The sequence below is a fragment of the Physeter macrocephalus genome, chromosome 21 (genome assembly GCF_002837175.3).
Source record: "Physeter macrocephalus isolate SW-GA chromosome 21, ASM283717v5, whole genome shotgun sequence".
Lineage (NCBI taxonomy): Eukaryota > Metazoa > Chordata > Mammalia > Artiodactyla > Physeteridae > Physeter > Physeter macrocephalus.
In genome coordinates, this window is record NC_041234.1 from 109,969,226 (window position 1) to 109,985,496 (window position 16,271).

At 38.9% G+C, this 16,271-nt stretch overlaps 1 protein-coding gene and 1 pseudogene across 1 annotated transcript in view; one reads left to right on the plus strand and one right to left on the minus strand.

Annotated features, from left to right (window-relative positions):
• ATP11C (ATPase phospholipid transporting 11C) overlaps positions 1-16,271 on the minus strand; it is a 169,088-nt gene that overhangs the window by 121,791 nt on the left and 31,026 nt on the right. The gene's annotated exons all lie outside the window — the stretch shown is intronic.
• On the plus strand, positions 13,253-13,365 carry LOC112066158 (uncharacterized; annotated as a pseudogene).

Below are 16,271 nucleotides of genomic sequence, written 5' to 3' on the forward strand. Positions count from 1 at the left end.
CACAACAGTGAGAGGCCCGCGTACCGCAAAAAAAAAAAAAAAAAAAAAAAAAAGTATTTTAGAATAACTGAAGCATATGTAATCGTGTTAAGGATTCTTTACATATCTAAAATAATTTTCTAGTTTATATTACATAAAATGAATCACAGTGTATGTGTAAGATAAAAAAGTATAGTTTTACAGCTATTAATTTGCTCTTTGAATATACTTTCCAGTATACTTTTAGGACTTAACTTCTTACCAATGAAGCTACAAGTTTCTTAACTTTAAGAAATCCAAGCTTGTTTTAACTGTATGCCAACTTTTGAAAAGTAGCCAAAACTTGCCAAAAGAACAAATTATCAACACTTGAGATGAACAACAATGGTATGATCTCTTATCCAAGTGTGTGACTGATACAGACAGTGGGCGTCAAGAAGACCTCAGATCAAAACGCTGGCCCTGCCACTTACTAGTACTAGCAAGGTATGTCATATTTGGCAAATTACTTAACCACTATATGCCTCACTATCCCTATATGTAAATTGGAGCCATACTATATTCCTATAAGGATTAAACAAAATAACATATATAGAGTGCCTGACCCGTAGCTGGCACTCAGTAAGTGTTAACTTCCATCACCACCACCCACGCCTCCATTTTCTGAAAAGAGTAAGGAACAAATATTAAATACTACTTTTGCCAGATGGAGCTTAGTACACACACAGTTTCACTTTCCAAGATACGAAAATGAGTAGTTTTCTGCCTTTCTGCATCAGATTTCGGGAAACTGACTAAGATGCCTACCCTGACTAGATGTCAGTCTTTACAAGCCTGGACCAATTTCCTTCCTGGCTGCAAAAGATGGAGGGCTCTGAAGCTGATGAAAACGAAGCAAGGAGGTAAAAAGGGTCTCAACTGAGACAGATCTACTAGCCCAAGCCTAGCCTGGAATTCGATAACAGTAACAGTATTCCTCAAAAAGTGAAGTCTGAATGGACTTACTGCTCTAATAAAGGTCAAAGTTCAAAAGTTGCCATTTCTGTCTAAAATGTTTACGGTTTTCCTTTAGATATTCACATATCTAATTTAAACGAGCTGCTATAATAATTATTTAAAAATCCAAAACACTAATATAAAGACAAAATAAGTGTTGAAAAATCTGTTTTAATTCCATTCAAACATTTATTTCACAAAGGATTATTTGATACTTTCAAGCAATAACAGACTAGGCTCTGGAAATGCAGAAATAAACATGTAGCTATACTAGGTATCTCTAAGGCCAACTTCCCAAGAGAGAAATAATAATAACTAATCCTTACTGAACATTTACTAATTACCAGGCACTCTTGTAATACGTTATACAGACCTACTTTTTAAATCTACATGACAACTCTGTGCAGTAAATGACTTTTAGCCCCATTTTACAGAAAAGGAGACTCAGGCACAGAGACTTATGTAAGCTGCCCTTGGTCACACAGATAAAAAGTCATGGGTAGGATCCAAAGTCAGGCATTCTGGCTCCAGACAGTACACTCATAACATACTCTCTGAGGCAGCTGACTGAGGCAAACATTCTTTCAATCATTCAACAAACATTCTCTGGGTGCCTACCACGTACCTAGTACTGGTTTAGGAAGTGAGAATACAAGTTAACCAACAGACAAAAATTCCTTCCTTCGTGGAGCTTACATTCTAGTGGGAGAAGACAGACAGATAATAAACAAGGTAAGTACAATATACAATATGATAGATAGTCATAAGTGCTAAGGACAGCAGTATCAAGGGAGGAAGATAAGAAGTGTTTGGGGAGATTGCAATTTTAGATAGAATTGTGAACAAAGGGCTCCCTGAGAAGGAGGCTTCATGACTAAAGGAGGGACTCCCCTCACCCTGCTCACACACAGACATGGAGAAAGTACATAAAGATTTCCCCCATGGCTGTAGTCTCTAAAAACTCACAATCTGGTAGAGAAGACAGGCACTCAAATAGAGCATTATAATCCAGTGTGGTGAATGTAACATCAGAAGAGCTACAGGCAAGAGGGGGCAAGGAGGATGTCTAACTCAAACCCAGTTAGGGGTTAACCAAGACTTCTTAGATTTAATGCCTGAAGCAAGTCTGACAAAAATGAGGCATTAGACAGGCTAAGAAACAAGAGGGAAGATCTAGCAGAGGAGCCAGCAAGGGCAAAGGCAGGAGATGGCAAGGAGTGACTGAGTGATCTCCAAGGAGCTCCCCTATTGCTGAAGGAAAATGTTTAAGGAGAAGGGATGGCCAGAAGGAGAGGCAAGGTTGGACAGGCACCAAGCACCCTGGGGTACATGTGACCACATTCACCGAGGCAGGAACTTTTGAGGGCCTGGGCAATAGATAGCTTCTGCCATGAGAATGGAAAAGAGTAGATGGAATTGTTAGAGGAAAAAACTAATAGCACCGGGAGGTTTAGTTCATGGATGTCAGTAAGTGGGAACAGCATCCACTCAGACAGGGCACACAAAAGAATCAGATTTGTGACTGGAATGAGCTGTCTGGGACACACTAGTACTTCTGAGGTGTCTGTGGGAAAGGCAAGTGGCCCTCTTCAGTAGGCAGGCCCAAATATAGGTCAGGGGCGAGGACTGGTCTGGAGAAGAGATTTGCTCTTCATCTGCCTAAATTCAACATAGAGGGCATGACAATGGATGAGACCACCCCACAAAAAGAGAGTCAAGGACAGACCTTTAAGGAACAACAATATTTTAAGGGCTCTCTGATTTTATAGTGCTGGACAATATATATCAATCCACATATTTAAAGTGTACATGTCAATAGTTTAAAATGTGTTCATGGAGTTGGGCCACTATCGCCATGATTCAGTTTCAGACCATTTTCATCCCCTAAATTGAAACTCTGAAACTGTTAGCAGTCACCCTCCATCTCCCCATTTCCTCCCCTCCCCTCCCCAGCCCTTGGTAATCACTAACTTACTTTCTGCATATTCTGAGCCTTTTCTATAAATGGAATCATACACTGTGTGATATTGTGTCTGACTTCTTTCATTTAGTGAAATGTTTTCGAGGTTCATCCATGTTGTAGGATTTATCAATACTTTGTTCCTTTTTATGGATGTATAAATATTCCACTGTATGGCTGTACCACCTTTTGTTTGATTATGCATTCATCAGTTGGTGGACATCTGGGTTATTTTCACCTTTTGGCTATTATGAATAACGCTGCTATGGACATTTGTGTACAAGTTTTTCTGAAGAAATATGTTTTCATTTCTCTTGGGCATATAACTAGGAGTAGAGGTTCTGGGTCATATGGTAATTTCATGATTAACTTTTTGAGACAATGGTAAACTGTTTTCCACAATGGTTGCACCATTTTACATTCCCACTAAAAATGTATGAGGCTTTGCTGTACACCTGAAACTAACACAACATTGTAAATCAACTATACACCAATAAAATTAAAATATTTTTAAGAGGAAATAAGTTTATGTTTTAAATAAGAATGATGTAGTAAAAAGTTATAAAACATTCTAGTAATAGGTGGTAATTATTTTTAACGTTCCACTTCTATTGTACATCGATGAGAGGAAGCTAAATTGAAAGGGATTAGTATCAAAATGGAAAACAAAATGGAACTTTCAGCTGAAAACAGACAAACAAACAAACAAAGAATGTATGAGGGTTCCAATTTGTCCACATCCGTACCAACACTAGTTATTTTCTTTTTTTCTTTTTAAGTGGTCGTACTAATGGGCCTGAAGTAGTATCTCATGGTAGTTTTGATTTGCATTTCCCGAACAACTAATGACATTGAGCACCTTTTCATGTGGTTATTGGCCAGTTGCATATCTTCTTTGGAGAAATGCCTATTAAGATCCTTTGCCCCAAATGTTGAAAAGATGTTCAACATCGCTAATTATTAGAGAAGTGCAAATCAAACTACAATGAGGTATCACCTCACACCGGTCAGAATGGCCATCATCAAAAAGTCTACCAATAATAAACGCTGGAGAGGGTGTGGAGAAAAGGGAACCCTCCTACACTGTTGGTGGGAATGTAAATTGGTACAGCCACTATGGAGAACAGTATGAGGTTCCTCAAAAAACTAAAAATAGAGCTACCATATGATCCAGCAACCCCACTCCTGGGCATATATCTGGAGAAAACCATAATTCAAAAAGATACATGCAACCCCAATGTTCATTGCAGCACTACTTACAATAGCCAGGTCATGGAAGCAACCTAAATGTCCACTGACAGGTGAATGGATAAAGAAGATGCGGTATATATACACAATGGAATACTACTCAGCCATAAAAAAGAATGAAATAATGCCATTTGCAGCAACATGGATGTACCTAGAGATTATCATACTAAGTAAATGAGACAGAGAAAGACAAATATCATATATCACTTATATGTGTAATCTAAAAACAATGATACAAATGAACTTATTCACAAAACAGAAACCAACTCACAGACAAAGAAAAATTTATGATTACCAAAGGGGAAAGGGTTGGGGGTATAAATTAGGAGCCTGGGATTAACAGATACATACTACTTTATGTAAAATAGATAAACAACAAGGTCTTACTGTATAGCACAGGGAACTATGTTCAATATCTTGTAATAAACTATAATGGAAAAAGAATCTTAAAAAGGAATATATATGTATAATATATATATATATCTGACTGAATCACTTTGCTGTACACCAGAAACTAACACAACATTTTAAATCAACTATACTTCAATTAGGAAAAAAGAGATCCTTTGACCATTTTTCAATTGGGCTATTTGTCTTTTTATTGTGCGTACACACTGTTTTAGAGCCCCCACTCTGATGCTTACTACCTGTGGTACCTCAGATAAGTCATTTAACCTTTCTCTAATCAGTTACTTCATCTATATATTGGGAACAACAGTACCTACCCCATAGTGCTGTGAGGATTAAATAAGATAGTGTCGTTGATCATTAAATGGTAGCTATTATTGTTCAAAATAATATTTACACACATTAATATTTACACTATGTGTGTTCAAATGTGTGATGATGGTTTTCATTCTTATTGTTTCAAAAGTTTTACACTGGCTTTATTTTTAAACTATGAACTATCAAAATAGAAAAACTTTCAATAATAATATCATTACTCCGATTTTTATTTTAAAAATAGCTTGTGTGGTTCTACAAACAAGAGTAAATAAAACTATAGAAGGATGTTTGTTAACAGCATTGTTTAAAACAGTAAACAAAACAAAACGAAATAATCCAAATATCCATCAGGAGGGGACTGTTTAACCGTGAAATATCCAAACAATGGACTATTGTGCAAATGTTAAAATATATGAGTAGCTCAAGATGTACCAATATGAAATTATCTCTAATACACGTCAAGTAAAAAAGCAAATTAAAGAATATTATATATTGTATGATTCCAACTGTGTATATAAAAAAGATATATATTCATGAGCATAAACGTATAAGCATGTGTGTATGCACAAGTGTGTATATGATTCAATAGACATAAAAACAATTTGAACACCCAGACAAGAAATTTAACAGTGGTAAACTCTGGGGAATAGGGCTGCAAATGAAGTGGGGATGTAAACTTTTTTATATCTTCTATAGTTTAAAAAAAGTTTTAACCACATAATACTTTTCAATTTTAAAAAAATCCTGATAACTGTCAATCAAATTTTTCTCAGTCATATCTATCCTAGTTACATAAAATGTAAATGAAAGAGAGAAACTGAATTAAAATAAATCACTCCTATTGATTTATTTTAATAAATAAATAAATAGGTAGAAATTGATCTGAATCTTAAGTTATTATAAAGCATACTTCAGTCCCTTTTTGGGTGACACAACTTGAGCATTTTAAGACAACTCAAGGAATTAAAATACAGGAGTGCTAGCTTTATGCAGCGAAAAAACTTATTTCAACCGTAGTAACGTTCAGAACAACAGCATCTGAAAGAGTCCACATCAGCCTTGATCATATGATCAAATATATGATTTGTGTCAATTCTGAAGAAAATGTGACACCCTGAAAAAGCTTTAAAGAATGATTGCACAGGGCTTCCCTGGTGGCGCAGTGGTTGCGCGTCCGCCTGCCGATGCAGGGGAACCGGGTTCGTGCCCCGGTCCGGGAGGATCCCGCATGCCGCGGAGCGGCTGGGCCCGTGAGCCATGGCCAATGAGCCTGCGCGTCCTGAGCTGTGCTCCGCAACGGGAGAGGCCACGACAGAGGGAGGCCCGCATACCACAAAAAAAAAAAAAAAAAAAAAAAAAGACTTATTTCAACCGTAGTAACGTTCAGAACAACAGCATCTGAAAGAGTCCACATCAGCCTTGATCATATGATCAAATATATGATTTGTGTCAATTCTGAAGAAAATGTGACACCCTGAAAAAAAAAAAAAGAATGATTGCACAGATTCATACTTTCAACAAACATTTATTGAGCACCTACTATGCATTAAGCAATCTGTTAGGTACCAGAGACTATGATAAATACTAATAATGGAAGCATGTATAAAATGCTCTAGGGAATTCCCTGGCGGTCCAGTGGTTAGGACTTCGCGCTTTCCCTGCCCAGGGCACGGGTTTGATCCCTGGTCAAGGAACTAAGATCCCACAAGCCGCCCCCCGCCCCCACACACGCCAACCCCAAGAAAAAAAGCTCTAATGGGCACAGAGCACAGGGATGGGAGAGATTCATTCTGACCCAGGCTGTCAGGGAAGAGAGATCTAGGACAGCTTCAATGAAGAATCAGGGTCTAGGACTTCATCAGAGAATGGGAATGGAGGGAACTCCAGAAAGAGGGAAAAGCAGGAGCAAATGCCTGGAGGTATCTGGCAAACACCTAGAGGCATCTGAGCCTGTGAATAATCCAGTATGGCCGCCAGAAACCAGGGTACTGGGGAGAAGAGAAGTAGTCATAGAAAGGAGGCTATAAAGGTAGGCCTGAGAAAACCTGTGAGGGAATTTAGAGCTAACTGGATATGGCAAGACTGATATTTTTAAAAAGCACCCTCTTCATTAAAAAATGTAAGAAGATAATTACTTTAAAAGTCAGGATAGGGACTTCCCTGGTGGTCCGGTGGTTAAGAATCCGCCTTCCAATGCAGGGGACACAGGTTCGATCCCTGGTTGGGGAACTATGATCCCACATGCCACAGGGCAACTAAGCACGCACAGCAACTACTGAGCCTGTGCGCCACAACTAGAGAGCCCACATGCCACAACTATTGAGCCTGTGTGCTCTGGAGCCCACAAGCCACAACTAGAAGGAAGCCAACGTGCTGCAACTACGACCCAACACAGCCAAATAAATAAATAAACATTTTTCTTAAAAGTAAAAAAATGAAAGTCAGGATAATAGTTATTTTGGAAGGAGGGAAGGTTTATGATTGGGATAGGGCACCTAGAGGGACTTTCGGCATGGCTGACAATGTTCCATCTCTTGATCTGGATGGAGATTTTAAGTATGTTTGCCTTGTAATACTGTATTAAGCTACTCATTTGATTGCTTGGTGTTTTGAATCCTTATCTCATTTTACAATACAAAAGGTTAAAAAAGAGAGGGAACCAGCAAGAAGATAAGGAAAGAAGTTATGTTGTCTAGATGTAAGATGAAGAGGGTGAGGCCCAGGGCAAGGACAATGGGAGTAAGGAGGAAATAAACCCATTTGAGAAACATCTTGAGAGTTAACTGCCAGAGGCTTAGAGAAGACACAGAGAGTAAGTCCAGATTTGGACATATTGAGTATGAGGTACCTTTGGGACTTCAAATACTACTTTTCCTTTTTAAACTTACGGCTTTCCTTTACTTTGGTACACATCCATCAATCATAATATTCTATTCCCTATCAGTCATAATTCAATTCTTGTTTTTGGCTTTCAAATAGGATAAAGAAGTGAGACGGAAGTAATTCTTGATGTAACAGCAGACTTGGAAAGAAAGGAGGAATATGGTAAAGAGAGATGTGTATAAACATATATAAAGGAGAAGCTCTTAGGTGAAATCAATGACTCAGTAGTGAAAGACAGAAATAAATGGATAACATTCCAAGTGAACTATTCCACTAAAATGGAAGAAAGGATCTGTAAAGCAAGGGCTGTTGGGTCAAAGAGTTTCCCAACCTGATCAACAAAAATCAAAGGAGGGGACTGTATCATGCAGCCATGTTCATTTCTTCCTAGGTTCTTCCGTGTAACCTAGGAAGAAATATAAAGGTGAGAGAGATGGGCCAATGAGAAAGAGAAGAAAGCACAGTGGAGGAGTAGGTGATTTTACTTATGTATGAGCCAAAATGAACTGTCCTCACTTGAGAGAAGAATGAGATATCAGCAACTGTGTGTGTGACATTAATTACAGAATGGGCCACAGCACCCCATGTGCCTAGAGTCCCATGCTGCTTTATTACAGAACAGGCACTCACCGAAGGCATGAACAACCAACTTTTATAATATGCACCTAGAAATATTAAGATTTTACCCTCACACCCTTGCTTTTTCTACTTCATATTAATAATAAAACCTAGCTACTATTTATTGAAAAAATACTCTATTCCAGGCACAGTCTAAGCCCTCAGCATGCAGTACTTGGTTGAATCCTCACAGCAAGCCCATGACGTAGGTGCCAATATTCATCCTCCTATTACAAATAAACTTGGGTCCCTTCAAGTGGCACCTCTGGAGAAACAAGACATGAGGGAGAATGCATAGGACAGAACTGGGCCCGGGCCTGGCTCATACATAGTCCAACCTAGGTCACCAGTGTAAAACATTACATAGGGATTAGGAGTTAAATCTCCAATTGCTGATCATGAGTGATTTTGTGGGACCTTATCCTCAGCATGTCTATCTCCTCTGGCAACATGTGGCGGTGGTAGGCGGTTGGTAGTGATACTGAGTTTTGGGATCCTGGCCAGCTCCCTGTTTCTTTCCATCAAAAATATGGCCAACATCTGGCAGCGTCAGCAAATGTCAAGATGAGTCTTCACTAATTCATACGTTACAAACTGGATTGTCAAAATTGGTCAAATTCCATTACAGAATTATAGTTCAGCTGCACTGAACACTAAGTACATATGAGCCATTAGGTGGGCCTTTAAATCTCTTTGCTCTATGGAAATTTCTATTCTGGTAGTAGTTGTAGAGATTTGATCTTTATCACACTTTTCCTGGCAGCAGTAAAATTCCATTTCCATCAACTCTGTTTCCTCTCAGGAAAGAAGTTTCTCAGGAAATACTCAAAACATTGTTTTGAACAAAGTTCTCAAATATGAATCATTTTCAATGGCCAGGAAAAGACTCCTGCGCCCACTGTTCTGCATCATAATATACCCACTGTTTTGCATCATAATATACTTTCCCTAAAATGACAGTCTGGGGGCAAGACATACTTACTTGACTTTGCTCAAGCAGTTCACTCTGCCTCAACTATCTTCTCCCTTAGATCTGCTTGTCCAAGTCCTACCAACTCATTCATTCATTCAACAGTTATTTCCTGAGCACCCAGTAGTTTTTCAGATGCTAGGGGTTCAAGTAAGTGCATTAGAAATGAACTAGGCAGAGATCTGGGGATGATCATTGTAGGCAGTGATCATGTAGGCATCATCGGACTGCTGAGAATTTCCTTCAAGGAAGTTTCCCAGAAGAGGAAACATTTAAAGCTGGCCCTTTAAGTACAAGCAGGATGAGTTCAATGGAAGAGGAAAGGCATTTACGAAGGCTAAGAGGAAGGCCTCCAACGACAGGGAGCACAATTGAGCTGCTGCCTCAGAAATTCATCCTAATGTCTGTGCTGAAGGCTCGCTTCCAGTGGGTCGCACCTGACCAATGACAGTACATCAGGGACAGGGCTGTACTGATCACTGACTTTTGGACTCCCCAAAGGCTTTTCTGAAACTTTCTTCAGCTGCATAGCAGTCTAGAGAGCGTCCACCTAAGCTACTCTCCTCTTCACTAGGGGTCAGGTGTGCATCATGGACTTGCATCATGGGCACTCCCACCCTTCCCATCTCCCCCTCCCTTCCCATCTCCCCCCTCCCCCACCCCCCATGTCTCTCACATAGGCGGTTGGTTATAAAATCCTTGCCGTTTAATCCTAAATTTCTCCTTCTCAGAGGACCCAGACTAACACAGCATTCTAGACAGAGGGCCCACCATGAGTTAACACCCAGAGGCATGACAAATCATGACGTGCTCTGAGCACCTAGAAATATTGATTTTACCCTCACACCCTTGCTTCTCCTACTGCATAATAATAATAAAACCTAGCTACCATTTATTGAACAAATATTCTATGCCAGGCACAGCCTAAGCCCTCACCATGCGTTACTTGGTTGAATCCTCACAGTAAGCCCATGATGTAGGTACCTATACTCATCCCCCTATTACACTGTCCTTTTTTTTTTTGGCTACAGCATGTGGGATCTTAGTTCCCTGACCAGGGATCGAATCTGCACCCCCTGCGTTGGAAGCACAGAGTCTTAACCACTGGACCACCAGGGATGTCCCATCATCCCCCTATTACAAATGAAGAAACCTGCATCCCTTCAAGTGGCACCTCTGGAGAAACTAGACATGAAAGAGAATGCATAGGACAGAACTGGGCCTGGGCACAAAGGAGCGCCTGCCTCATACATAGCCCAATCCAGGTCACCAGGGTATTGAGATTTGGGATCCTGGACAGAGGGGTGGGTACAGAGGGAGGAGCTGGGCAAAATCAGAGAAGGCCTTTTATGTCCTGATAAGAAGCTTGGACTTGGTCCTCTGAGAAGCAGGGAACCACCAGAAAATTTTAAGCAGGGAAAGGGCATGTGTTTTCAAAAGACTGTTCTGCTGGCAGAATGAAGGATGGACTGAAGCAGAAATGGAAGCATCTCTGTGTATGCTTCCATCTTGTCTGCTGGCTTGTGAGGTCCTAAAGAGTAGAATCATATTTTTTGTTTGTTCTGCTTTAATCTCTATGCCCCTGTAATGATTAGGAAAGTGTTTAACACAAAGTAACTACTCAAGAGGCCACACCAAATCTACCAGGCTAGGCCTCACCTCACCGCCCAACATTTTAATTAAAACCACTCCAAAAGTTTAATGACCAACCTTTGAACATTCCTGCTTGGACAATGGAAGTCTCGCAAATTGGGTTCTGGATACCGGCGCAATATCCAGAGGTGATCTTTGGGAAAACATATCCCATAGGTCTATTTTTTCATCGTAAAGTAGAAATAAGACCTACCCTACTTAAGGTGTCAATTATATTAGAAGATGTTATCAAGGTGCTTTGAAAACAGTAGTATGTAAAATACTGTAATTGTTCACTTAAAAATTTCTTAAGAGGGTAGATCTCAAGAGTTCTTAACACACACACACACACACACACACACACACACAAATAAACATAAGGGCAGGAGGAGACTTTCTTGGAGGTGATGGATATGTATATTATCCTGATTGTGGTGATGGTTTCAAGGGTGTATGGTATGTTTAAATCCATCAAATTGTATACATTAAATATGGGCAGTATTCTGTATAACAATCACACCTTAATAAAGTTGTTTAAAAAAAAAGACTAGTGACCACCAATTCTGATTTGCAGCAACACCAAGGGATGGTGTGATATTATCCAAAACTTCTCAAAATACAATTGATTTTCCTTTCCTTTCATCTGTCAAACGGCATTTTTAGTTGGAAGTGTACTGCTAGGAAATCAAATAATAATGAAAATCAATTCCCAAAAGACTATGCATTGCTTCAGCTGGAGCCAAAAACCCTTCTTAGGTCCTGGACAGTAGAAAGGTCATCTGATGGTGGCCTGATGCCCTTTCTCAGAGTCAGCCTTTTTTCTCATTGCTACCTCCTGACTTGACTGATGAAACACCGAAGTTGTTGGGCCCTACTTGTGATAACCAAAATAACCTTACCAAAAAAAGGAATCATTACCTCCGAACAGCCTGAAGTGGTTTGTGTCAGAGAAGAGAGTTTCAGTGACTCAGAAACTATCAGATCTGCATATGAGCAAAGGGACTGAAGCTGGCTATTGATGGTTGGTTGCTCCTGTAAAATGGAAGTGGCATCTCCAGTCCTCTGGGCTGAGACAACCACTTCCAGATCACACACACAGACACACATGCACACTATCATTTCCAGAGCCCAAAGCATTCAGCAGGAGGTTTTAAATCAAATTTCAAACTGATTTAGTAAACTGGTATTGTTTTGACTTGGGAGGTGGGTAAAAAATAGAGGAAACTAAGTCCATTCTTATAAAAAGGAACTTGCTCTAGGCTATTTTGGCAAAAGAATTAAACAAACAACTAGAGAAATCATTTTCCAAACCCAAATTAATTATTTCCAGTTATAAAGTACATTTAATGGTAGGAAATTAATAATGACAGTAATGGACACCATTATATTGAATACATTCTATGCACACGGCACTTTACATGTATTATCCTTATTCCTCATAACAACCAAAGTTAACAGTCTGTCTACATTTCAAATTAAAAACAAAATAAAAAAATGAGTCTCAGAGAGACAAATGTGCCATAAATCAAGTAAATGGCAGAGATAAGATGAAAACCAAGATATCTAAAAAGCTCAGGTTTTTAGATGGCAATGAAAGGTGATAGAACGTTTCTCCCTAATCTCAGGCAATCTTTCCTCCACCCTCCCTGCAGTCCTGCCCCCCGCCCCCCATACCCAATCCGGTTCCCTGCCCCGCCCCTCCCCTGCCACATTCAGACACTCATTTCCAGAGAGGGGCATTAAAATGTAATGGGCTGATCATGGGTTTTTACCAAACAAACCTGCAGTTAAGTTCTGACCGTGCCATTTACTAGCTCCAAAGACTTCAGGGGTACAAATGACTTGTTGGATCTCAATTTTCAGTGGCATGGACATATATACACTACCAAACGTAGAATAGATAGCTAGTGGGAAGCAGCTGCATAGCACAGGGAAATCAGCTCGGTGCTTTGTGACCACCTAGAGGGGTGGGATAGGGAGGGCGGGAGGGAGGGAGACGCAAGAGAGAAGAGATACAGGAACATGTGTATATGTATAACTGATTCACTTTGTTATAAAGCAGAAACTAACACACCATTGTAAAGCAATTATACTCCAATAAAGATGTTAAAAAAAAAGATTAAATTAAATAAACATACACATTGCCTGGTACGTAGACACTCACTATATTTGTTGCCTTTCCCCTCACTCTCTTTTGATAGCCTAAAGATCAAATAAAGATGAAGAACAGCACCCTATCTGTATTGTATCATAGGTAAGGTTAGCAAGGATGGAAGTGGTTCTAGTGACCTATAAAACACTCATATGGTTAAGGAATTGCCAACAACTTTGTGGCATCTAACCAGGATTTTTATCCAAAAAATATAAGAGAATAATATACAATGGTCATTTGGGATTTAGCCTATGAATGTGAGGTTGGTTCACCATTCTTAATTCAAACAATGCCATTTACAATATCAACAGCCTAAGGAAGAAAATCCATATGATTATTTAAACAGATGCAGAAAAAACTGATATTCATTCAACAACCATTCACAATTTTAAAAAATACTCAGTTAACTAGAAATAGAAGGGAACTTCCTCATCCTGAAGAAGATCATCTATGAAAAAAACCTACAGATAACTCATACTTAATGGTGAAAGACTGAATGATTTCCCCCTAAGATCAGGGGAACCCACTCTTACCATTTCTATTCAACATCGTACTAGACAAAAGTCCTAGCTAATGCAGTTAAGGTACAGAAAATAAAGATACATAAAACTGGAGAGGAGAAATAAAACTGCCTTTATTCACAGAGAACATAATTATCTAAGTAGAAAATTCAAAAGAATCTATAAAAAACTACTAGATCTAGTATGTGACTTTAGCAAGGATGGAAAATATAAGACCACCTTACAAAAATGAATTGTATTTTTATATACATCAGTGAACAACTGGAGGCTGAAATTTTTATAGGCACCATTTGCAACAGAACCAATAAATATGCAATACTCAGGTATCAATCCAACGAAGTATTATAAGATTTATATGTTGAAAATTACCAGAAACAAACAAAAAACACCAATGAGAGAAATCAAAGACATAAGTAATTGGAGAGATATAGTGTTCATGGATCAGAGGACTCAGTATCATCAATATTGCAATTCTCTCCCAAATTAATTTATAGATTCAATTCATCCCCAGTTCAGCATTCAAGTCAATGCTCAATAAAATCTAAGCTGGCTTCTTTCTTAGAAATTTAAAAGATGATTCTAAAATTTATATGGAAAAACAATCTAGGATAAGCAAGACAATTTCAAAAAAGAAAAAGCTGAAGGACTCAAACCAACTGATCTAGAGGCTTACTATAAAGGTACACTATTCAAGACAGTGTGATACTGGTAAAAAGATAAACACATAGATCAATGGAACAGAATCTGATCCATACATATACAGGCATACCCCGGAGAATATTGTGGGTTTGGTTCCAGACTAGCACAATAAAGTGAATACTGCAATAAAGTGAGTCACACAAATTTCTTGGTTTCCCAGTGCATATATAAAAGTGAAATTTACACTATACTGTAGTCTATTAAGTGTACAACAGCATTATGTCTAAAAAAAACACCAATGTACATACCCTGATTAAAAGATACTTTATTTTTATTGCGAAAAAACACCAACCATCATCTGAGCCTTCAGCAAGTGGTAATCTTTTTGTTAGTGGAGGGTTTGAAATATTATGAAAATTACCAAAATGTGACACAGAGACATGGAGTGAGCAAATGCTGCTGGAAAACTGGAGCCGATAGACTTACCTGACACAGGGTTGCCACAAAACTTCAATTTGTAAAAATCGCAGTATCTGCAAAGTGCAATAAAGCAATGTACAAAAAATGAGGTATGCTTGTATATGGTCAACTGATTTTTGATGAAGATGCCAACTTAATTCAATAGACAAAGGATAGTCTTTCTGTCTTTCAACAAATGATGCTGGAACAATGGGACATATCTATATTTTAAAAAAAGAACCTCAACCCAAACCTCACTGTATACATCTAACTGGAAATGGATCATAGACTGAAACATAAAACCTAATGCTACAAAACGTCTAGAATAAAACACAAGTAAATCTTCATGATCCTAGGTTTGGTAATTATTTCTTATATAGGACAGAAGAAGCATGAACCATAAAAGAAAAACTGATCAATTGAATTTCATCAAAACTTAAAATTTTTGCTCTTTAAAAGATATTAAGAAAAGGGCTTCCCTGGTGGCGCAGTGGTTGAGAGTCCGCCTGCCGATGCAGCGGACATGGGTTTGTGCCCCGGTCCGGGAAGATCCCACATGCCGCTGGGCCCGTGAGCCATGGCCGCTGAGCCTGCGCGTCCGGAGCCTGTGCTCCGCAACGGGAGAGGCCACGACAGTGAGAGGCCCGCGTACCGCAAAAAAAAAAAAAAGATATTAAGAAAATTTTAAAAATAAAAAGACAAGCCACAGACTGGAATTAAAAAAAAAAAAGGTACAGTCACTTTGAAATACAGTTTGACAATTTCTTACGTCGTTAAACACACATCATAAAACCCAGCCATCCCACTCCTTGGTATTTACTTAAGAGAAATAAAAATATGTCTACCCAAAATGTGAACTGTAAATGATTACAACTTTATTCATAATCACTGCAAAATTTTAAACTATCCAAATGTTCATCAATTGGTGTGAATGGATAAAAAGATTGTATATTCATATAATGTAATTCTACTCAGCAATAGAATGCAGCAAACTATTGATAAATTCAATGACATGGATGACTCTCAAAAGCATTATGCTAAGCAAAATAAGCCAGATTCGAAAGGCTACATATTATTTTTTTATTTAATTAATTAATTTATTTGGCTGCACCGGGTCTTAGTTGCGGCATGCAGGATCTAGTTCCCTGACCAGGGATCGAGCCCGGCCCCCCTGCATTTGGAGCGCGGAGTCTTAACCACCGGACCACCAGGGAAGTCCCAAAGGCTACATATTTTGATTTCACTTATACGACGTTCTGGAAATGAGAAAATTATAGAGACAGAAATCAGAGCAGTGGTTGCCAGGGATTGGCAACACAGGGAAGACACTGACTACAAAGGAGCATGAGGGAACACTCTGGGTGACAGAAAATTCTATTATCTTGATTTCAGTGGTGGCCACAAGCTATATTAAGTTTGTCAAAATTCATAGACTTGTACATACCTAAAAAGTGTGAATTTTACTTTATGTAAAGTATATCTCAATAA